Below are 24,323 nucleotides of genomic sequence, written 5' to 3'. Positions count from 1 at the left end.
ATAAAAACTATAATCCACTAATAAAAGTGATAAATAACCCAATAAAAAATAGGCAAAGTGTCTGAATAGACATTTCTCTAAAAAAGATATACAAATGTTCAATAAGCACATGAAAAGATGTTCAACATCATTAGATATTCAGGAAATGCAAATCAAAAGCACAACGAGATGGGACTTTACACTCACTGGATTGGCTTTTTTTCTTTTTAAGATTTATTTATTTATTCTAGACAGCAGGAAGAGGGGCAAAGAGAGAGGGAGAGAGAGAAAGAAAACCAAGCAGACTTCCTTCCGTGCACAGAACCCGATGTGGGGCTCAGTCCTATGACCCTGAGATCATGACCTGAGCTGAAACAAGAGTTAGATGCTCAACTGACTGAGTCACCCAGGTGCCCAGCTAGAATGGGTTGAATCAAAAAGACAAATAATACTGAGTTTCAGTAAAAATGAAGAGAAATTGGAATTCTCATAAATTGCTGGTGGCAAAATGGTGCAATCACTTTGGAAAGTTTGGGAAATTCCTCAAAATTTTAAACATAGAGTCACCATGTGGCCCAGTAATTTCAGTCCTAGGAATATACCCAAGGTAATTGAAAACATGTCCACACAGAAACTTGTACACGAAAGTTTATAGAAGTATTATTCACAATGGGCAAGAAATGGAAACAACCCAAATGTCATTAATTGATGGATGGATAGACAAAATGGTATATATGTAATGGAATATTATTCAGGCATAAAAGGGAATGAAGTACTGATACCTACTATAGCATGAGCCTTGAAAACGTTGTGCTCAGTGAAAGAAGCCAGATGCAAAAGACTACTTATTGTGTCAATTGATTTATATGAATAGTTAAATCTGTAGAGACAGAAAGTTTGTTAGTGTTTCCTTAGGGTTGGGTGTGGGAGTGAGGATGGGAATGAAAAGTCATTGCTAATGGGTACGAGGCTTCCTTTAGGAGTGATGAAAATGTTCTAAGATTAGATTGTAGTGATGGATGCACAGAGCTCTGTGAATACACTAAAAACCATTGAATTGTACCCTTTAAATAGGCCAGTGGAATGGTATGAGAATTATATATCAGTAGAACGATTTAAAAATTCCATGGGGTTATTAATTTTAAGAACTGACTTAAGCTAGTGGTTTTCCAACTTTGGTGGATAGAAGAGAGCCTTTCTGCATTCAAGACATTTCTGGAATGAGGTCTCTCTGGAAGGGAACTATAGATACCAATGTACTGTGGCCATCTGGACTTTATAGCACTGTGCTTTCTCCTCTCATTACATATAGACACAGAGTCTTGTGCAGAATAACATCTACTTTCAATTCCAAAAAGATATATTTACTATGTTTGTCTCCTAGCAAAACAGAGAGGAGCTGAGAAGCAATAAAAAGAAAATCCTTCATTTAAAATTCTACCACTTCCCATAGTACAAACATGAGGACCAGATCTTTGAAAAGCCACAAGCACCACAGGGAAACAATGTTCCAATGATCGTATCCATAGAACCTGAGAGTGCAATTGGGTAAGCCTGGAAATTTTTAGATGGTAAAATCACTTATAGTAGCCTCTGGAGAGTGTAGGAAAAAATCAGGTATGGGTTTAGATACATAAATTTCTCAATGGTGTTTTGAGATGTGGTATGTAGAGAAAAGAAAACAAAATCTCTTGTATACCTTACAATTCTTTTGTTAGCATCTGTCTGTTTCCCAAGAGAGAAGGTCAAGCTTTATGGTGCCTTTCAGAAATTTGGAAAGCTGAGGAAGGGATTTGGGATGGACCTTTCATGTCATAGATATTTTAGACTCATGGACAGACAAAGCTGGAAGGATCCCTTGAGACCCTCTAGTCCAAGGAGTGCAGACTCAAATGCCAGGCTGGTAACTTAAATGGCTCATAAGGGCTTGTTATAATATAACATGGAACAGCTGGGACTACAGAAAAGGAACATTGTATGTCTTGCCTAGAGGGGGCTGCAGTGGATAGGTTGTAAAGAAAGGTTCGGTTATACCTGTTCTGATCTGACTCCTGACATTTTATTTACAAGAAAGGTACCCAGAAGCCTTGAGAAGGAAATGACTTGTTTAGTTCAGAGTACTGTGTCTTCTCTTTATACTTTAGAGCTATATTAAACTATTTCCAAGATGGGTCCCACATTCCCTTAGAAATCAGCTTCTGTCCTACCCTTGGCATTTCAGAATTGGGACCCCCATAAAATTGTGGGTTTATCTCTGGGCTCTCTATTCTGTTGCATTGATCTATGTGCCTGTTTTTTGTTTGTTTGTTTGTTTGTTTGTTTGTGTGTGTGTGCTGGTACCATACTGTTTTGATTACTATGGTTTTGTAGTATATTCCTGAAATCTGGGATTGTGATGACTTTAGTTTTGTTCTTCTTTTTTAAGATTGCTTTTGCTACTTGGGGCCTTTTGTAGTTCCATACAAATTTTAGGATTATTTGTTCTAGTTCTGTGAAAAATGCTGATATTTTTATAAAGGTTTTATAAAGATTGCTCTAAATCCATAGATTGCTTTAAGTAACATAAACATAGTAATCTATAACAAAGGAGGCAAAAATACATAATGGGAAAAAGTCTCTTCAACAAATGGTGTTTGGAAAACTGAACATTACATGCAAAAGAATGAAACTGTACCACTTTCTTATACTGTATACAAAAATAAACTCAAAATGGAGCAAAGACCTAAATGTGAGACCTAAAACCATAAAAGTCCTACAAGAAAACATAGGCAGTAATCTCTCTGACAGCAGCCATAGAAACTTTTTTCTAGATATGTCTCCTTTGGCAAGGGAAACAAAAGCAAAAATAAACTATTAGGAGTACACCAAGATAAAAACTTTTGCGCAGTAAAGGAAACCATCAACAAAACAAAAAGGTAACCTACCAAATGGGAGAAGAAACATATGTGCAAATGATATATATTTGATATATATGTGATATCCAAAATATATGAAGAACTTATACAACTCAACACCAAAAAACCAAATCCAATTAAAAATGGGTAGAAGACATGAGTAGACATTTTTCCAAAAAAGACATACAGATGGCCAACAGACACATGAAAAGATGCTCGGTATCACTCATCATCAGGGAAATGCAAATCCCAAACACAATGAGCTATCACCTCATACCTGTCAGAATGGCTAAAATGATAATAATAATAATAATAATAATAATAATAATAAACAAGTGTGGGTGAAGATATGGAGAGAAAGGAACCCTTGTGCACTGTTGGTGGGAATGCAAGCTGGTGCAGCCACTCTGGAAAATAGTATGGAAGGTCCTCAAAAAATTAAAAATAGAATTATATATGATCCATTACTTAGCATTTGCCCAAAGAAAATGAAAAAATTAATTTGAAAAGATATGTGCACCCCTATGTTTATTGCTATTATTTACAGTAGCCCAGATATAGAAGTAGCCCAAGTATCCATCCTTAGATGAATGGGTAAAGAAGATGTTGGATATAGGGGTATATATATATATATGAATATTACTCAGATATAAAAAAGAATGAAGTCTTGTCATTTGCAATAACTTGGGTGAATTTTGAGGGTATAATCTAAGTGAAATAAGTCAGAGAAAAATACTATATGATTTCACTCCTATGTGAAATTTAAGAAACAAAACAAATGAATAAAGAGAGAAGATAAACAGACTCTTAAATACAGAGAACAAAATTGTGGTTACCAGAGGGGAGGTAGATGGGGGGGATGGGGGAAATAGGTGAAGGGAATTAAGAGTACACTTATCATGATGAGCACTGAGTAATGTATAGATTTGTTGAATCAATATATTATACATCTGAAACTAGTATAACTCTGTATGTTAATTATACTTGACTTACAGATAAAAAATAAAGATTCAAAGAGTTAGGACTCCCAGATATGCTTTTGGGAATGGTAGAACTTTTATGTGAAGTATGTTCCCATGTTTTCACTGTCTCTGGTTTCCTAAAAGGAATTGTATATATCCTTTTTCTGAATTTAATGTTGTTTTGAGCTTGTACCAGGCTCAGGGTGTGTGTTGTGTGCCCATAGGTGAGGGAGCATGATTCCCCCAGGGAACCATGAAAGGAACTTTGGGGCGGGAGCCCCTTGGTTTGGTGTGGGAAAGTGGAGGACAGTAGTGGGAAGACCGAATGGCTCAGGATTATCTAGAAAACTCAGTCCATTTCCTTGCAGGAACAGCATGTCAATATGTTTTTGTCTGCTGAACAATGTGTGGGAAACATCTTTGATTTTTTTTTTCGTTACGGTGCATATAATTTCTTAGCATTTTGCATCCGGGAATTGATTAAAGCTTTTCTGTCTCTTTAGAGTCATTAAATAGAAAAATACCTGCTGGAGACAGATTGACAGTGTTTCTAGGGACTCTCTTAGAGAATAGAAGTCTCCTTAACAGGTCGGAAAGTTTGTTCTGATCTGTGCTGAATAGACATGAATAGCTAATGTTTACTGAGGATTTGTTATGTGCCAGGTACTATGCCAAGTGCTATATATGAATTATCTCACTTTACCTTCATAGCAACAGTCTGAGATGGGTCCTTTTGTTATCCTCCTTTTCTGATATTAAAATTGAGGCACATAGCATTAATTTACCCAGGGTTACATAGTTACCTGGTGGGAAAGGAATTGACTCTCTGTGATCTGAAAGCAGAGTCTGAAACTTGACAACTGTGTTATATCAAAACCAGAACCCTTAAGTCCTTGTAGTATTTAATTACAGCTAAGTGATGGCTTTTGGAATTATAGATATGTTCTTGGGGCCTCGAACCTTGTAACTGGTGTATTTTGGTCCCTTCAAAGTATATGGGAGACCATTAGCATGGCTGGGATCATTGTGTTTCTATCCAGCACTAAAGAGGATGTCTATCTGTCACTGACTTACCCTTCTCTGACCCTCACTCCCCCAACATCCACTCAAGAGTGAGTATTCCCATAAAGTTGTTTGAAAATGACAGCAGTATGCCTTAGAGGGCTGCTTTCCTTGTGGACGGAATGACTGTGGTTGAAGATATAAGGGTGGAAGAGAAAATTCAGGCTGTCAAGACCTCCCTCACCACTGGCCTATAAAATAGAAAGGGGGTGTTTGGTATAATCTTCAGATACAAATGAGGAACCTGAGAAACACAGATGAGAAGGAACTCAATGAAGTTCATTCATTTCAGTCAACCATCAGCCAAATACTGTGTGAGGTGCTTTATATATATGATCTCAGTCAATCCTCATAATAACCTTGTTCAGCAGAAGGAACATCCCTGTTTCACCTATGAGGAAATGGAGGTTTCAGAAGCACATTAGAGAGTGACATTTCACTCATATGTACCAGGTATACTGGTGCAACCTTATAGCCGGGGTCCTTCTGTTTGGTTTGTACCTCTTTTATTTAGAGGAAGAAAAGATAACTGCAGTATCAGCTTCCAAACCTCAGTGGCTTTACCCATTAAAAATGTGTGTTTCAGGGGCGCCTGGGTGGCTCAGTGGGTTAAGCCGCTGCCTTCGGCTCAGGTCATGATCTCATAGTCCTGGGATCGAGCCCCGCATCGGGCTCTCTGCTCGGCAGGGAGCCTGCTTCCTCCTCTCTCTCTGCCTGCCTCTCTGCCTGCTTGTGATCTCTCTGTCAAATAAATAAATAAAATCTTTAAAAAAAAAATGTGTGTTTCAGTGATCAGTGTAGACGTGGCTGGCGAGCTGACATTCTTCCTTCCACCCCACGATATAGTCTTGGGCCTTGCAGTCTTCTGCTATGGACTTTATGCATGGAGCCAGCAGAAATAGTAGGAGAGAGAACATGGAGAACCTCAGAGAAGGCTTTCATGGGCCAGGACTAGAACTGGAGCCCATAATTTCTGCCATATTTTATTGGCAGGAACTCTGTCATGTGGTCCTCCCTTACGGCAGGGGAAGCTGGGAGATGTAGTCTAGCTGGTAGCCCAGGAGGAAAAGAAAATGAGTTTTAATGAACACTTGGCAGTCTGCCACATGACTACGCTCTCCTGGTTGTCATATATTTGGGTCTCACCTTAGGTTAAGTCACAAAGTCAGCAAGTGGCAGAGCCGGGAGCAGGACCCAGGTTTGTGTAACCTGAGATCCGGATTCTTTGCACATTCTCTTATTCTCCTCCAATCACCAGATCAAGTTCTGTGGTTCTGGAGACAGTGAGAGCTCCACATGACCATGTGGTGTCTGCCGTCCTTGGCCATCTAGTTCCATGAATCTTGCAGATGCCCCTCCCTATACCCTGCCATGGACTGTTTGGGCCGTTCATCTGAGAGTAGGTTGTAGGGAATTTTTGTGAGCAGACTCAGGATCAGGCCTTCGAAGCTCCTGGCTTGTGTGGTGCTCAGGGACTGTGCTGGAAGTGATGGACACACTGTGTCACTCTTCCCAGCTAGGCTCAGGCTGTCATTAGAATTCAGTAAAGCTGTGAGTCTTGTACAATCAGCTGTTGGAGTCTTAAAAAAAACCCACCACCAACAAAGTACTGAAAGCCTCTCTTAGTTGAAGCTCCTGCGAGTACAGAGCAAACAGTTTCCCACACTGATGAGCAGGAAAAGGGGAGCCATGGTATAGTGTTTTCCTTTGGGGGCGTATTTGGGAATTGTTTTTAGCGATGTGGCCAAATGTGAAGATCTCATGGGAGCTGGGTATTCATTATCTTTGGCAAAGGGCACTGTTTGCTCTGCTTTAGAGCTCCAGACCTTGTTTATTCAGAGGCACAGGAAGGATCTATTGGTTTCATACATGTGCTTCTTTCCTGGAAAAAGTGCTGGCTTTGACACCTCATCCCCCACTTCCTCATGGGTCCATGGCAAGAGACTCAAGTTGCAGAGTGACTGCAGACCTTCTGTCCCTCCAGTCTAATGGGGACCCTCAGAAGAGGGACACACAGTGAAACAGCAAGGTCCAAAAATCCCATCCCTTTATTCAAGACTTCAGAGTCATGTCATTTTCTATCACTTGGGAAGGTGATTCCATGCATGCATTCCTCCACAGGATAAAGTCTTGGGGTCCTGTGTCAGTTTGGACCACAGTCACTGTGCCCACTGGTGTGACTGATCCTGCTTCCTCAGGCCTGGGCAGAAACAGCCCTGGTAGTCAAAGAGTTCTTATGGGCACTGCTTGTACTATGGTAATGAAGTGGGCCCTGGGATTTTTCCTAGTTCCAGGTGTTTGGGAGTTAGAAACAAATAACATCTGTTCTTATCAAAAGGGAGAATGACAAAGTACAAATCACAAATCACTCTTAATAAACCCTGGAGCTGCGGTTTGAGATCTAGAGTGGAGCCTGCTTTCATGTGTGCATAGAAGGTTCCCAGATTTCCTCTTGGGATAGAGAAACCAGAACTGGCGTTTTCCCCAGAACCCAGAGCTGACCCAGACAGATCTCCTCCTGCTTCATGTCATCCCCAAGTCTTTATCTCCCAGATTTGGGGGATGAAGATGGGTTGGTCAGGGGGGTGAATGATAAGGGGGAAAGGCGATTGCTCAGCCCAGCATCTGCCTGATCTAGGGAGAGAATTTATAACCAGTAGGCAGAGGTAAGATTTGATATACCTGACAGGAATCAAGGTATAACATTACATCATTGCTCCTTGCTTCCATCTATCCATCCATGCATCCATTGGTTTAGTCAACAGAAAATGACCTATTCTATTCTAGGGGCCCAGGGGGATACAAAGGGGAAGGAGTATTCCCTGCCTACAAGTTCATAGGCCAATATGGGGGGTGAAGACATGGACAGAGGTAATCCATCCCCAAGGTAGCTCGTGAGAAGTGTCATAAGAAAGAGACCAATGAGAATGTGTGATAGAAAGTTAGCAGAGGACTTTCTAGCAGTGGACTCACCTCCAGCTGAGCAGAGTTTGCACAGGTTTGGGCACGTTTTCGTGGAGAGAGAGATAACTGATTACTGAAAGATGGGTTGGATTTCAACTGTGAAAGTTTGGGGAAAGGGTTAGGAGCCTCAAAGCAGAAAGACCTAAGGTATAAAGGTGTGGAAGTTAGAAAAGAAAATGTAGATTTGTGACATGCCTAATTAGTGAAAAGATGCCACTCAATCAGAGGAAAGGCTTTTTATTGCCTTCTTTCCCTCTCTTCCACCTCAGATATCTCCATTTGAGGTTTATATTAATCTTTTGGATCATGAGAAGTCCTCTTGTTACATCTTTGAAATGGAAGCCTGAGAAGCTGGGGTGAGGATGGGGCTTCACCTTGCTTTCACCAGCCATAGACTTTTCTCTTGTCTTTCACTTTGAGCACCTGCCAGGGGACGTTAATTTTCCTTGTTGTAGGTTGGCTTTGATGTTGATGACTGGTCTTATTCCACTGGGATATAACTTCTGAAACAGAGTTTGTGAGGGCTTTAGATTTTAACCATCAATCTCAGCTTTTCCCACGGAAGGGTATTTCCCCCACTTGATGGTGGGTGGTTGGGCAAAGCTGGGTCTGGGGGTCCTGTTCAAAGACTGCATTGAGCTATAGGGAGCTCCTTCCTAGATCTGGGCTTCGATGTGGCCACTGCCTCATTCCCATCTCACAAAAACTGGGAATCCACGGTCCCCTCTTGCATCTCTCCAAATCAGTGCCTGTGTCTAACTCATTCTTCAGAGGAAAGCCTGCTTTGTGGATGGGTCAGTCGACATGACATAATGACTTGGGTATCATGGTGTTTCCAGTCAGTGTTCTTTCCCTCTGGAATATTGTCCCATTCAAGTCTCAAGTTGCCCTCCAGTTTTCTCATCCTTGAGGGAGTCAGCCAATGAAGGTTGATAGTTAAAAATATGAACAACTGATGTGGCATTTGGCAGTGTGTGCTCAGAATAGATCCTACTATAGTTCTAGAGACCTCCTCCTGGGCAAGACAGTAACTGTTTAGTTGCTGGAGTTTGTGGGGGCATTGGAGTACCAGGGGAGGGACCAGGATAGCAGGTGGTAGTGAGGCATCTCTCAAGTGGTGGAGGACAGTGGCTTTTTACAAAATGGTAAGGGTTTTAATATTCAAGGCTTTTTACAAAATGGTAAGGGTTTTAATATTCAATGTTTTCAGTATTTTAATAACTGGTATAGTGTATATCTGCTAAATATCAATCTAAAACACAAAAACAATCTATTTTTTTTTAAAGAGTTTATTTATTTATTTGACAGACAGAGATCACAGTAGGCAGAGAGGCAGGCAGAGAGAGAGGAAGGGAAGCAGGCTCCCTGCTGAGCAGAGCCCGATGCGGGGCTCGATCCCAGGACCCTGGGATCATGACCTGAGCCGAAGGCAGAGGCTTTAACCCACTGAGCCACCCAGGCGCCCCAACACATTATTTTTTTTTAAATCAACTTTGCCCTGGCTATTTACAACCCAAGCAAAAATGTCCCTGTTGGCTTCTGCTTGTCAGTAAGGAAGATTTGGCCTCCTCCAAACCCCGAACTTAGGTCTTAGGGGTGCTGGGCCCCCTGAACAAGTAGAATATCCTATTGTCTAGAATTAATTTAAACCCGTTGTTCTTAAATGTTTTGAGTATAGGACTCCTTTATGCTCTTAAAAATTGAGGCTCTTAAAGAGCTTTTATTCATGTAGATTACACCGATCAGTACCTATTATATTAGAAATTTAAACCAGAACATTTCAAAATAATTATGACTTAATTTTTAAATTACTAAATTTATTAATTTATATACAAATGACAGTGATAAACCAAATTAGACATCAATATAAATAACATTTTTTAATGAAAAAAAACTATAAGTTTTCAAAACAAAATCTACTTTTTTAGGAAGAAGGACATTGATATTTTCACAAATCTCCTTAATGTCTGGCTTGATAAAATAAAGCTAGATTCTCAAATCTGCTTCTGCATTTGGTGTGTTGCTATAGGTTGTTTTGGTTGAAGTATATGAAAAACATTACTCTTCCCATGGATATGTATATGGCAAGGGGAGGAGTATTTTAGTACTATTTCAGATAATTGTGGATATTCTTCTTTGATATGACACCAGAGCTGGACAAGTGGTGGGTTTTTAGAGGCTTGTTGCAATGTAGAATCTGAAATCATATCAATAAACTCTTTGTATTATGTTACATTAAAATCCACTGTACTTGTCTTGTACTTTCATGCTCATATTTTTTACTCAAGCGTGATTTTGTAACACTCCATACTGTTCTTTTGGAAAAGAGCTTCACTGAATTATGCAGCTCTTCTAAATGTTGATAGCTTTTATTATACAGTAACAAAAATTACTTTCATTAATATTACCGTTTATACCATCAGAAGCCCATAAGGATTGGGACGCTATCAAGCCCATGGTGACAGATGCAGGTTTTTCAACATTGTAATTTTTTGCTTAAGAGCTTGAAATTTATCAGTGGGAGAAATACTCCGTTACGTTCCTTGAATTGACTAGCTCACTTCTTTTATTTTTGAGAAAAGTCTTTTAGATCCCCAACTTTGAAGAATCATGTCTATTTCTCAGTGTTCTTTTGAGGAGAAAAAACGTTCCATGAAAAAGAGTGGCTAGTTCGGTTTGCAACTCAAACAATCATACAGGCACTTTTTCTGGAGACAGCCGCCATGCTCTGGCCTGCAACAGATGTGCTTTGTGTGTGTATCTGCTTATAGAGATTGCCGACTAATAGCAATAATTTCCATTATGGCACATTGGTTTTGCTTGCTTGCACTCCTGGCTCCGCAGGAATCTCAAGGAGCAAAGGGCTCTGTGAGTGTTTTACCGAGGGCTTGCCTTTCTGTCCTTCCATGTTCCGCCGTGCTCCTCTGAGCTCTACCCACCTCTCTGGTGAGATTGTGGCTAGTTGAAATGCCCTGGAGAACAGGAAGTGGTCTCTTTCATGACATTGACCATCCGCTTCCCATCCTTGGTAATCGGATGTCTCCAAGGTTCCTATTTACTTTGATTTACTCTCAAAGACTGTAAAATACAAGCTGTCCCCTTAAATTTGTATTTTTTTTTCCTTTTCTGGAGGTAACTTCCAAGCCTTTTCTGGGACACTATAGTGTCTACGCTTTTTAGCTTCCTGTCCCCAACTATTGGCAGGACTGTTTGCTTCAACTTTATTGCATCGGTCTACTTGGAACCAAGTCCCTGGAAATCAGGGACTGCCTCCCCCGCCCTTTAATTCCCCTTTCTGCTTCCCTCTGTGTGTCCTCTTCCTTTCTATCTGCCCAGCCACACTTTCCAAAGCTTAGACCATCTCTAGCCAGCCAGTTCATGCCATTCCTTGCTGAATTCTTAGGCCCTCACAAGAATTTGGTTCATCTCTATTTTACTGAGTGTGACCACGTTCTTTCATTTTATGGAGACCCATTGACTTGCCCAAGACTGTAATTCACTTACTGGGATCTGCTGTTGGCATGGAGATCATATGCTCTTTGCAGACAGGGCAATGCCTTCATCTCTGCCTACTGGTCCACCTAATGCCTGACACATTGTGAAGATTCAACCACTGCTAACTGATAGAGTGGAAGTTGCCAGTACGCTTTTTGCTACTAAAGGAGCAGAAGGTTTCAACATTTTCCCTGGCCATATATGTGGTCAGGACATTGGAAATGTCTGGATCTGCACCCTTCTGAAGGTCTGCGTTTGAATGAATGTCATGTCATAGGACCTCTGGTCTTTTGATGTTCTATCTTTGGGGAATGAGATGTAAATGTGTCCTTTGCTAGTACCAGGTGGAAAGAATTTAGTAGCTACAGCCCTTTTCATTTATTGATTAAACCCAGCTTTCATGCACTTTTCAGCCAGAAACAGAGCTAGCAACCTGTTTGCCCTCTAGATTTTATTTTCACCTGTGCATTCTGAGATTATGCATTTATTCATTCATTCAAAATATGCTAAATGAGCACATACTATATACTATGCACTGTGTGAGATACTCCAGGGGATAAGGAGGCATCAAGTAGGTCATCATCTATACAGGGACATGAGATGTACACTCAGAGAATGAGCATCCCAGAGGACCAGGTGCCAGGAGAGATACCCCAAGAGACTGTCCTCAAAGAATGGAAGAACAGGGCTAGAATTGGCTTTATCTTTCATGACTGGTAACCAAGCAGGGGACTAGTATTTCAAGCTTGGATCTGTGATATTTGGAAAAATCCCTTCACATTATGACAAAACTGAATGCCATTTCTCAGCAGAGCGCTGGAAAGCACCAGGTCTCTGCTGGCCTGCATGGCTTCTGCAGAACAGCACATGAACATCCTTCCCAAGGCATGCAGGCAGGAGTTGGAGAGGGGCCAGTGCCTTTCAGTTGGGATATAAAATAGCATGGGTGACAAGATGGCTCAGGGGTAGCTTACACTCTTCCTGCCACAGGCCCATGGTGCCCACATCTTCGGGGGCAGTGTGTGTGTGGCTGTGTGTATGCCTGGAGTGCTGTGAGTGAGGGGGTAAGGCTGATAGGGGGTTTCTTCTGCATTCAGCAGTGAGGGTGGTCTTTCAAAAGTATGGTCAGACCAGAGCACACTTCTTAAAGCCCAGGAATGGTTATTCATTATATGGAGGCTTACTTCCACCTCCGTTAATGTGGCCTGCGAGGCTGTTTTTGTGGGTTTCTGCGGGCTCATGCTGTATTAATATCTCTGGTGCTTTTAACCCCAAAGGTGTATTTCTCGTTCCCGTGGGATGGCAGCCCTTCTTCACCTGACTTCTTCTGTTCAGGATCCGGGCCGAGGGAGCAGCAATGGCTGAATAACCCAACGGCTCTGAAATCTCCAAGGGGCTCATATCACTTTTGCTCACGTTCTAGCAGCCCAGTTTCGGTGAGATAGTCACTTAGTGCGGGGCTGGACCTACTGTCCCCGCTGGGTAGCACTGCAAGTCATGGGGAATGGATGGACATGTGTAACTCTCTTACAGGACGACAGCGGATGATTGGGAACAGTGACACCCCCCCACCCCGCCCTGCCAAAGGCCCTCTGCCCTCTGGCTCTGCTCTCCATTCCCACCACTCCCTGTCTCATTCTGCACTAGCCCCTGCAGCCTGTGAGGCTTCTCAGACGCACCAGCTACTTTCCTGCCTCAGTGTCTCTGCCCAGATCGCCTGGCTCTTTGCATGGCTCCCTGTCCCCTTATACAGCCCTTTGCTTGGCTCTCATGTGCACAGAGAGTCTGGCTTTGCCAACCGTGCTTCTCTTTCCCACCGCCTTTGCTTTGTTTTCCTTTGTACACATATAACCACCGCGGAGTACTTGATAGAGCTGCTTATTTGTTTCCTTTCTCCTCGCATAGACTGTCACTGTCGTTGGGCCGGAACGTGGTCCTCTTCTCGGCATCTCGTGTACTGGGATGCCTGATCTTGGCGGACTTTTAGTAAATACGTATGGAATGATTGCTCACCTGAGGCAATCAAGTCAGTCCCAAAGCAGAGAGGCTCCCAGCAGAGAGGGTAGCAGCCTCTTTGGGAATGAGCACAGGCCTCCAATCAGCCTGGATGCTTCTGTCTTGCTGAGCATGAAACAGACACGTGCATTCTTTTTAGGTCCCTGCATCAAGATTTTCCTCTTCCATCTGCAAGCCTGGCCAAGAGGGGCCACGGAGCCAGGTGTTAGGAAGCACCCTTTGGCAGCCCCTGTCGCATTACCAGGTAGCTGTGCCTTTCTGCCACGCTGCTGTGCGTGATTGCAACAGATGACCTGGCTTGTGATGGGGCTGGGGGTGGATGAGGGAGGGGACAGCCTGGAGGGGACAGCCTGGAGGGGTGGGTGGGAGGTCGGCAGGGCTCTCAGCTGCTTTTCTCCACTTGAATCAGTGCTCAGATCCAAAGTAGCAGGGAGGTGAGCAGTTAATTCCAGGTGGATGAGAAAAGCAGAAAATCCTGGTGGGCATCCCTGGAAGGCAGGAATTACACATGACCAGCACCTGGCTCTGTTCAGGGACCATTTGTAGCTGGATGAAAAACGAATCTGTCACATCAGCCAGAGCCAGTGGGACTCAGCGATTCTGTGAATCCAGGTAACAGCCAGAAAACCAGGCTTGCTCGAGTCCTGCCTCTTGCTCTGGTCTCCCCCTCTGCCCTGTGCCAAGCCCACCCCATAGCAATGTGGATTGTGCCACTTGTCACCGCTCCCCCCCCGCCGTCTGCTCTACTCCTCAGGCCTTGGGGGACTTCTGTCCTGTATTTCTGAGCAGCTTAGGACATAGGAGGTCTTTTAGGCTGCCACAGCTGGGGCTCAGCGAGCCTGCTCATCTCGGGACACCAGCAAATAGACATAACCCACGCAGACACATACATTTTCCTTGTCAATACACAAACTATCTCCCCCTTTGCAAGGGATTTGGAGGACAGCAAAGCAGGCTTCTGGATGGCACCTGTAGGAGGACACAATCCTTAGTGTCCTTTCACTAGCTTATCGTCATGCTGAAGGAGGGTAAAGTTCACAGAAGCTGCAGTGCACTTGCCAGGGGCCAGGGTAGGGTGAAAACAATCCATGATCTTGTGGCCATAGACCTGCTCTTGGAGATGATCCCAGCAGGGAGAGAGTCTCTCACCCTCTTCCTTCCCCCCTGCTGAGTCTAGGAGCAAGTTCAGTCCCCACCAGGCCAGGAGGAGAGACAGCCCCGATACAGGGTGACGATATGTAGAGGTGGGGCTGCTCATCCCTGGAACATGCTGGGTGGCCATTCTGGGCCATCCTGACAAGCACCTGTTTGGGTGGGTTTGCTGTTCTACTTGAGCAGTGCGCAACCCCTTCTGGGATCAAATAGTTTGTGTACCATTCGTATGGGGAGGTCTCGTTAATCTGTAACCTCCAGGGACAGCACTGCCTGGCCATGGAACTGTGGGCATTTGACCTTGAAAAGTGAATAAGAGTTAAGTAGCAGAAGGCTGAAGGGAGGGTTTCCAAGTTGAGGGAACAGCAGGGGCAAAGGCCCAGAGACACGATGAAGAGGGAAGGTTTAGAAGGGCACATCCTGGGGATCATTTTATGGAAGCCTTTGGTAGGGAGAACCCAGAGTTAGGACTCAGGGTGGAGAAAGAATAGGAAGATGCCTTTCTCAGTTAGGCTTTAGGATCAATGAGCAGATGAAACTTGCCCCGGGACTGCCCAGGTGCTTCCATGAAGGGGCTTGCATCTTCGGAACAGACTGGAAGCACAGGACGTGCCGGAGGTCGCAAGGTGAGTTAGTGGTAAAGCCCCGTTAATCTGATTGTTGGCTGGAGGCCTCGGTTTCCCAGAGATATCTCTTACCGACCCAACTCTCTCTCGGTCATCTCCCGTCTCCTTGCTCTAGTCCACTGAATTTCCCTTTTGCTTTCTTGAGCAAAGTTGTGTGATATGGAACTTTCCATCACTCAAGCTCATTCTGAGCTTGCTTTCATTACTGTGGGAAACTCACCATGCCGAGTCCTTGGCTCTCATGAAGCCTGTGTCCAGGGGCTGTTCACGGGCTGCAGCTCGGTTGTGGGCCGCACGCACAAGCCCCCTGTCCTGGGGCTCCTGGGACTCTCTCCTCCCTGAAACAGGGCGACAATGGGGAAATTCGTTCTTGAGCATTCTGGGGCTCAGCACATTGATTTATGAAATCGTCCATTGACATGGCCTCAGAGCGCATAGGAAATGGCTTAATTGTGTGTTCAGAAAGGGACAGATCATCCATTAGTGTTCATCACACCTGCTCTTTTCCTGCCCCTTCCCACGTTGCAGTTTTGGGTGTCCATCCCGAAGCCTCTGCCCTTTTTCACACTTTCTGCGGTGCCATCAGGGACCTTGGCAGTGGTCCAGGGGCTGCGGTCCTGATGGGGAGGGGACAGGGACAGAGACGCCCCCATCTCAACTCCCACGTCCACTGCAGCGGCTCGGCTCTATCTGTGTAGACACTGGGATTCCTGTGGGAATTTATTTGGACACACAGTACAGGACTGAAGTTTGGAAATCCTCGTTTGGAGTGAGCAAGCCAGCTAGCCTGCCAGGCACCCTGCTGTCTGTTGCCTCTAAGCCCTGTTTGGGCCTGGAGAGATGGCGGCAACTCGCCCTCGACTCAGCACTTACTAGTTCCAGCTGCAGGCAGACCAGGGGGTCCTGCAGGCTCCTGAGAGGTGGCCCCCTGCCACGCCAACAAGACAGGATGCTTTCTCTGTCTCACTCCCACGTGGCCGAACAAATGCCCAGACTCACATTTTCTCTCCCTGCTGGGATTGTCTTTCCCTAGCCCGTTCCCAGCCGCCTTGCTTGTCCTCGGGGATGCTGCTGGCTGGGAAACTCAAGCTGCCCTCCTGGCTGAGTACAGCCCCGGAAGTGACCAGTCCCTTTGCCAGCTGCCCAGCAGTGCTGGCCTCACTCCCTTCCTTCCTGAGGCCTAGGGCAGAGAGAGGCACCCATCTCTTTTGCATTTCCAGGGAGCCAGTTGGTCTAAGCCTCGAGTTCTTAGCTGTTGACAGAACCCTTTGAATCTCCAAGCAGACACAAAGCACTAGAAGGCTGATTTTAGGAACCCGCTGGTAAGGAAATGTTGGTTGCGATTGTGCTTTCCTTTCTTGCTCCCCACCACTGCCTTTGCCACGGAGCAGGAGTCCCGGAGGAAGGCGGCCGCTGGGAGGGAGACTGCGGTGCCCATTTGTCCTGCACGTGGGAGGCCCAGGCCTCCCGTGACACATGCGCAGCCCTGACTCTGGTGGGGTCCCATCCTGAGGTGCCTTGTTGCCTTTTCTCTTTCTTCTTTCTTTAAAAGCCGAGCAATAAATCCATCCTGGCGAAGGAAAGGATAAAAGGGAAACCTCTTCTTAATTGGCTCAAGGCCATTGCACACATTACCAGGTGTACTCAAGCTGCAATTTGCTTTTTAATTAAAGTTCTTTCTACCTACAGGAGAGCCGAACGTTGGGCCAGTGTTCTCCACTTGAAAAGGGTATTTGAGGAAGCAGTTACAAGGAGAAAGCGGGGAGATGATTTAGCTTATTGAGTTGGATTTTTTTTTCCTTTTTATTCTTTTCAGTTCCGCCTTATGGATATCTGTCTTTGCCTAGCCAGCGACCTGAAGGAGAGTCTACCCTAGGTCTGGGTACAAACCTGATGGTTGCTAGGATTTTACCTCACTCCTTCCCAGGCCCTGATTTTATAGCCCAGGGACGTTGTCAGTCTCCATAGCATTTTGGCAAATTCTGGGGCCACTGTCAGAGTCTTCTTCCAGGTCTGGCCACGATGCACCTCTGGTGCCTTCTTTGCTCCAAGTCAGTGCTGGAAAGACAACCATTCCTTCAAACAAACAAGCAAAAGGTGCTGTGAATATAGCACCTTCACTTCAGGGAACGTGGGAAGGGCCATGGGGAAGATCACATCTGGAGGGTCAGGCCTGGCTTGCTCCTTCTCCCAAATTGTCGTAGTCTTCCCTTTCATTATATAGGCTGGTTTCTTGCTTCTTAGAAGCCTTGATCATGCCAACCTCACCCAGGCCTATCTTCTTGCTTCTATGGGAGCACTTCCTAAACTGAGAATCTTCCCTCAGGGGGCCAGGTGAGAACTCGACTGCCTCCCCATTCCACTAAGATAAAAGGTTCCATCTTTCTAGGGTCTGTCTTTGAACCCTCCAGCTCTGCTGGCTTCTGGGTGTGGAGCCCAGGATTCTGTAGGCTTGGCTTAGGTCCCCTAGATCAGAGGGGAGAGGGTGGCCACAGGCCCCTTGCTAGTGACGCTGTCTCTAATGAAACAGAAGCTGGAAGGGGCAGGGCAATTTTGCAATTTTGGAGTATGTGACTGCCTTCCCTTTCTGTGCTCAGTAATCACTCAAATCCCAGTATTCTAGGCACTTTCCAGAGAGGGGGCAGGGAGGGTTCAGGAGGGGCAGACCCCAGGAGCAGGGCTGGATAAGCAGGGCTGCCCCTGCTGGAGACAGGTTCCATTCTGTGGTCGAGGGCAATGTGTGGCTCAGTGCTTGGTGGTCTTCACAAGGGCCTGGTGGGCTTGATGTTGAAAGGTAAGGGTAATAATCAGAATGCCAGCCAACATTACTGAGCCCTGGATACAGGCAGGCGCTTGCAGAGTGCAGCACGGACGTGATTTCATTAAATTCCCACCACCAACCTGTGAAGTAAGTGTCATTATCTCCATCTGAGATGAGGAAACCGATTTCGGGCCACACAGCCACTCAGCGCTGTGGATGTGTGGTCTTGCATCCAGGTGACAGTCTGACACTCTGAAGGGCAGCAGAGACAGTTAGACAATGGCTGAGATGGGAGTTTTGGTCTCTCTTGATAGAAAGCACACTCTAATACCTAGCCCCCGGTGGTTTGGGGCCAGGGGCTTTTCCTGTAATGAACAGCGAAGGCCTGCCCTTGGCCAGCCACCCCACCTTGTGCCATCTCTGGAATTCACAGTGTGCATTCACACTTGGGACAACTGGGGCCGTGGCCAAAGGAGAGAAATTTGCTCTGTGCAAGAACAAAAGAAAAAAAAATTTTAAATGGTAGTTCAGGTTTCAATTTATGGAACACATTCTCATTTTCAGTTAACCCAGAGCCCACACCCAGAGCCCTGACCTCATTAGTTTCATGTACTAACCCAGCTAAGGGAACAGGCCCAGACCCTAGTATGAGCTTCAGAGTTGGGTGGGCCTCCTTCCAGCTTGTGACACTAGGCAAACTGTTTAACCTCTTAGAGCCTCGATTTCTTAATCTGTAAAATGGGATAATAATCTCTCCTCCTATGATCATTGTGAGACTTAATGAAGGTCACATATATAGAATGCCTGGTATGCCATAGGGCACGCGCCTGTATGAAGTACAGAGCATTTCAGCAAATGTGAACACCACCCCCACCCCCTCAGCCCTCTGCAGCAATCCCCCTGTCCTCTCTTCTCAAGCCACATTTTGTGGTTGATCTCTTCGGGGAAGTTCATTGGAATGACATTACGCTCTGTCATTTAGGTTTTTCTCTTAATTATTCCAAACTTGGGTCATGAAGCCAGGGTGAGGCTCCTCATGGAAGTACAGCATGGTTCAGCAGCGATAGTGGCCCTGACCAAAGCCCCTTCCCAGATTCCGTGCCCAGAACCTGATCAGACGCAGCCACAGCAGGGGACACATGCTGGCCAGAGAGGTGCAGCATGTACTCTCACCTGCCCATGCTTTAATACATGCCTTCTGGAAAAAAATGGCAAGTAGAGAGCCGGGTGGTTCCAGAAAAGAGCCTGAAAGCCTAGCTCTGTGTTTCTGAGTGATGCCAGGCTAGTTGCTGCACCTCTCTGAACCACAGTCTCTTTTTCAATGAAGCAGGGTCCAATCACCCCCTCCTATCGTTGTCATGACAGTCACCTTGTTAAGTTTTCAAATATAGATGTTATTCTCAATATCTGAACCTGATACGCATTTTCTTCTCAAAGGGGTGACCGTAGCAGCAAGTTGTTTTCCCTAGAGTGCTTAATGGCTTATGAATGGAGCCCCTTGCTTAGCTCATCTTTCTTTCCTTCCTTCTCTTCTTCTCTGCCTTGACCTCCACTTTCCTCCCTTCCATCATTTCATAGCATCTGCTGCTTGCCAGACGCACTGTGCTGGCTGTTGAGGAGAACATGAGGACGGATGAAGTAGTTACATCCTTGAGGAATTCATGACCTCACAGAGAAGATAACAGAGGACATGAATTCCAGGGCATGAGAACTGGAGTCCATTTTTTTCCTGAACAGAACTTTGAGGTCATCTTATCCAAGTGAGTAAGTGGAGGCTCTGGAAGGAGAAGGGTCTGGGCCTAGGGTCTGCCGACTAGCCCCTGTATAGGTTGGAGAGGTAAGCGCGGGGGATGCGGGGAGGAGGTCTTGCTTCAGATGATTAGGAAAAGCTTTAGTGGAGCAAGCCCTTGAACTGGGCCTTAAAGATTGTTTAGAATTCTGGAAGGCAAAGGTGTGGGGAGTGTTTGCCAGCAGGAAGGAACAGCTTGAGCAAAGGTGGGGCAGCTGAGAAGCAGAGGCTGATCAAGGGATGGCAAGTGGTTCCAGAGTGGCAAAAAGGCCCCTTGGTCAGGGGAGGGGGGTTCCCCCACTGTACCTGCAGAGGCTGGAGGTGACCATCCAGTCCCTCATAGTTTCCGTGGATTGGTTCTACCCTCCAGTGCCTTGCCAGGAATTAATTCTATTCATAGTAATGAGCTTGGACCCTGGACACCAGACCGGCTTAAATAAACCTCTCTTGAATGTTGGATTTATGATATGTTATGAGCAGGAGCTTGACTGAGCACATGCTAGATGGATGAACCCAAATACTAAAAAAAAAAACAAAAACCTGGTCCATGAATGCTGGTGAAAAACCCCTCATGATAAATCATGGCTATTAATTTGCATGCTCTGGGTCTGCTAGGCTGGAGCAAACAATTCTTTAGTCTCCCAGGAGTGTTGAGCAGTGAGCCTTTCTGAACACTCAGAGTAATTTATACGAATGCTTCTGCTTGTCCTTGCTTTTCTAACATGACTCCTTTGCTGGGAGAGATATGGAATTGGTTCCATCTGTGTTGTGGGGCTCTCCTGGTCATCCTGCAGAAGAGATTCCCTTTTGATATCAGCTCCTGCTTGTACCCAGAGCGTCTGGCTTCCTTTCAGCCGTCTCAGGAGGTGATGGGTGCTGGCATGTGGACTTTTCATGACGTGAAGCAGATTTGGGTCTACATAAAGCTCACAGGACCTCCTGGTGGCCAGGGTGCTATGTGTTCCTTTAAGAGGGTGAAGGGCCAAGCCAGAAGCCAGGTCTGATGCTTCCTCCTGGAGGATTTTAGACATGTGGATAGGCATTGAGGGAGGAGCATGTGTTTTGGGCCTTTCAAGGCAATGCATGATTATATGGAAGTTCAGGGCAGTCTATCAAAATCAGGTCATTAGGTTCAGACCAAAAGCAAGGCTCACTCACTGTGTGCCTAGACTTCAGGCCCCCTCTGCTCTCTCAGAGGGAGCAGATTTGAACAGCTTTATCATCCAAGAAGGGCCAGAGGTTCATTTGCAGATTTCAGAAGCCATTTGCCTTCCCTGGCCCTTCTGTAAAATGAGGATCCAGTTTGGTTTGGTTTGGCTTGATTTGGTCTGACCTAGCTGGCAGTTGTCTTATCAGGAGACCATTTTCCCAGCTGCTGCTATTATAGAAACCATTGGAAAGGTGGGCTCCGTGGCTAGAGCTGACAGAGTTTGTCCTGTGATACGTCGTGTTCATCTTCCTTTCCCTCCTGTGAGGCATGGGGAGCCACACCCACAGTAACTGACTTATTAGATTCTCATCTGCTATTGGAAGACCTTTCTGATGTCACATGGTAAGCTCAGGCTCAGGAGTTGACTTTGAATTCCATCTTCACCTGGGACACTTGGGGAGCCAGCCTAGTTTCCCAGAGCTTTTTATTCTATGACAATCTTGATAGAACAAAGCAACCTTTAATGTCATAAGCACCAAATGGTGTACAGAGAGCCCCAGGACAGAGATTCAAACACAGTGGGGGCAACACACCAGCCTTCTGGAGCAGGAAGGGTCAAGGTCAGCTTCATGAAGCTGCTGTTGACACTCATACATGGGTGTCTTCCAAACTGGTTCATTGAGACAGTGATGAAGTTACACAGTATAAAAGAGGACATTCCCTTCAGTTACACAAAGCCCTTGGTGGAGAGAAAATCTGTCTGTCCTCACAACCTCTCATGTTTTCCCCTTGGAGACTGGAGATTTGTTCTCCATCAGCCTTTTGCTGACCCAGCAGACAATGTCTTCTCAGGCAGGTGAGGTTGCTGAGGAAATGTGGGGTCAAATGGAATCCCCCCTCCCTCTTCCCCTCCCCCTTCACTGAGCTTCAGGTTCTGCATCTGTAAAATGGGATAATAAACCCCAGTCTGGCATGGTTTGAATAGTATCATCTTTGAGCAAGTTCTTGGTTCTAAGTAGTGCTTGCTTAGTTGTAAGTCTTCATCTTGGCCTGTTTGGTGGGCACATCTGCTTTAGCATCAGGCCGAAACCCCTTTAACTCCGTCCTGTCGGTGCTCTGGGATGCTATGACCCCACCATGGGATAGGGAGATTTATTCTTCCGTATCTAAAGCTGTGTGTAGGGAATTTCCAGGACACAAATGGGAGGTATGATCCTCCGCTCAGGGCATCAGCCTGGTCAAAGCCACCCACCGTCAGAGACACAAAGTGTTCTGTGTGGGGCTGCCGTAGTACAGGAAGGGCAGGGCTTTGGAGCTGGGACTATCCAAATTATATCCAGTGTCCCTTGCTTGCTGGTCCTGGGACACTCTAATTAGTATCTCTCAGACTCAGGTTTATTACCTCTAGAACATGGGCTAATGAAAAGCTCTGTTTCTTGGGGCCACTGTGAGGGCTCAAAGAAATGACCATCTGGGAGTGTTTTGCATAGAGTTGGGATTCGATAAATGGTAACATCTGTTCTTCTTTGTCACACGAACAAATGTAAAGGCTTGTTGTTTTAGAATTCTTCTCCGTATTTTTGGCTACTGGCCTCGGCCATTCAAAATGGCAACCTGTGCCCCAGTTGGAGTTGTTATTGCCACTGTGTTTTTTCCTTCTTTCCCATCAGCAGAAACTGGGGCAAGCTTCCGCCCCCCTGACCGCTGGCAGGGAGGTGAGGTCACACGAGGGCCATCTGTTCCTTGTCCTCCTGCAGAAGGGCACGGGCTGACCATGCTTAACGTTCAGGGCTCCTTGCCCCGTCCCTGAGGCTCAGCCCTCACATCCTGGTGTCTGGGCCTGTCTCACGCCAAGCTCACATCCCACACTTGGCAACTTTGGACAAGCCACCTAACCTCTTCGTCCCTCTGAGTACTCATCTTTAAAGCAGAAGTAACAACAGTAACTCCCTCATCTGATTTTTTTTTTTTTAAGATTTTATTTATTTATCTGACAGAGAGAAATCACAAGTAGGCAGAGAGGCAGGCAGAGAGAGAGGAGGAAGCAGGCTCCCTGCTGAGCAGAGAGCCCGATGCGGGACTCGATCCCAGGACCCTGAGATCATGACCTGAGCCAAAGGCAGCGGCTTAACCCACTGAGCCACCCAGGCGCCCCCCTCATCTGATTTTTATGAAGACAGTGTTATGCAAGCAAAGTATTTCATCTGGTCAATAGTCAGTAAATGCTAGCTATTTTATTATTTGGCTTGTATCACCTTATGAGCCTCCCAAGGGGCAAGCAGGCCCCTCTGTGGACTCCTTTTCTAGAGAAGATGAGGAAATGGAGCTTCGATATCACATGGCCAGAGACCCCACAGGAAGGAGTGTCTGTGCCTTGATCTCTTCAAGACAGTGCCTGCTGGCAGTGTCTACACCGCCACTTGGTCATATCCAGACATGGCTCTGCAGGCGGGCTTGCATGGAAAAGGACAGATTCCTGGGTGCCCCCCCCCCAGATCTGCTGAATCAGAATCTCCAGAGGCAGATCTGGAAATCTGTTTGTAAAGTTGGCGGAGGAATTCCCCGTCGGTGTGTTTTCATCTCCATCATGGGAGACACGGCTCACCGTGTCATCCGGGAGCAGAGGGACCCCAGAAGGAGCAAACACCTTCATAGCCTGCGGCCCAGGCAGAGTGCCGTCTGCAGGTGAAGGAGGACCTTATGGAAGGGCAGGTGAAGAAAAGGGTCTCTTCATCACACACCAGTTGTTTTTTTTTTTTTCCCCCCAGGTCATTGGATTTCTTTCTAGATTAAATAATCTCATTAGGTATTATGGGCTCTGCGGAGGAAGTCTATTTGAACTGAACTGAAGCACTCTTTGTCAAGATACTATGTTTGGCCTGGACACGACTAATTGACAAGAGGTTGCCACAGCCAGCGAGGCCCATTGCAGAGGGCCCCTGGAGACTCAGTTGGTGCAAACATTCCACAGCGCCCCACTCTCCACAGCACATTTTCTCTGCCCAGGGAGGGGTGTTGGCAGTCACCCGACACTTCCTCTGGCTTTGATCCGACCTAGTCATTGAGAGGACTGAAACTTCGGGGGGCTTCTGGAAGCCGGGGGGCCCAGACTCAGAGGGTGACACTAATTGTGAAGAGCTACCTTCATCACCAAACAGCCCTGTTTCCCAGATGCCGAGGAAACCATTGCAGACTCCTTGCTTTCCTTCTTCTATCCCAGAGTCAGGAGTTGATTCTCCAAACACGTGTCCTTGGGGCCTCTTCCTTTTACGTCCCCAAGTTACCATAAGGGTGGTGGCTCACTGCATGGGCCAGGCGTCGGTCTGCCAGAGTTCATATCCTGACCCTGACACTCACTGGCCACGTGATCTGGGGGAAGCAATTTACTTTGGTTTGGCCTCAATGTGTTCACCTGTAAAATGGAAATAAGAAAACTCCCCTCATTAAAGTTGCTGTGGAAGTGAAGTGAGACG

General features: G+C 45.9%; 1 protein-coding gene across 1 annotated transcript in view; it reads left to right on the top strand.

Moving 5' to 3' along the window:
* Nucleotides 1–24,323, top strand: part of GALNT18 (polypeptide N-acetylgalactosaminyltransferase 18) — a 350,227-nt gene that overhangs the window by 22,391 nt on the left and 303,513 nt on the right. The gene's annotated exons all lie outside the window — the stretch shown is intronic.

Source organism: Lutra lutra, chromosome 10, assembly GCF_902655055.1.
Source record: "Lutra lutra chromosome 10, mLutLut1.2, whole genome shotgun sequence".
NCBI classification, from domain to species: Eukaryota; Metazoa; Chordata; class Mammalia; order Carnivora; family Mustelidae; genus Lutra; species Lutra lutra.
Note: the sequence above shows the minus strand (reverse complement) of the source record. Positions and strands in the feature narration are given on the sequence as shown.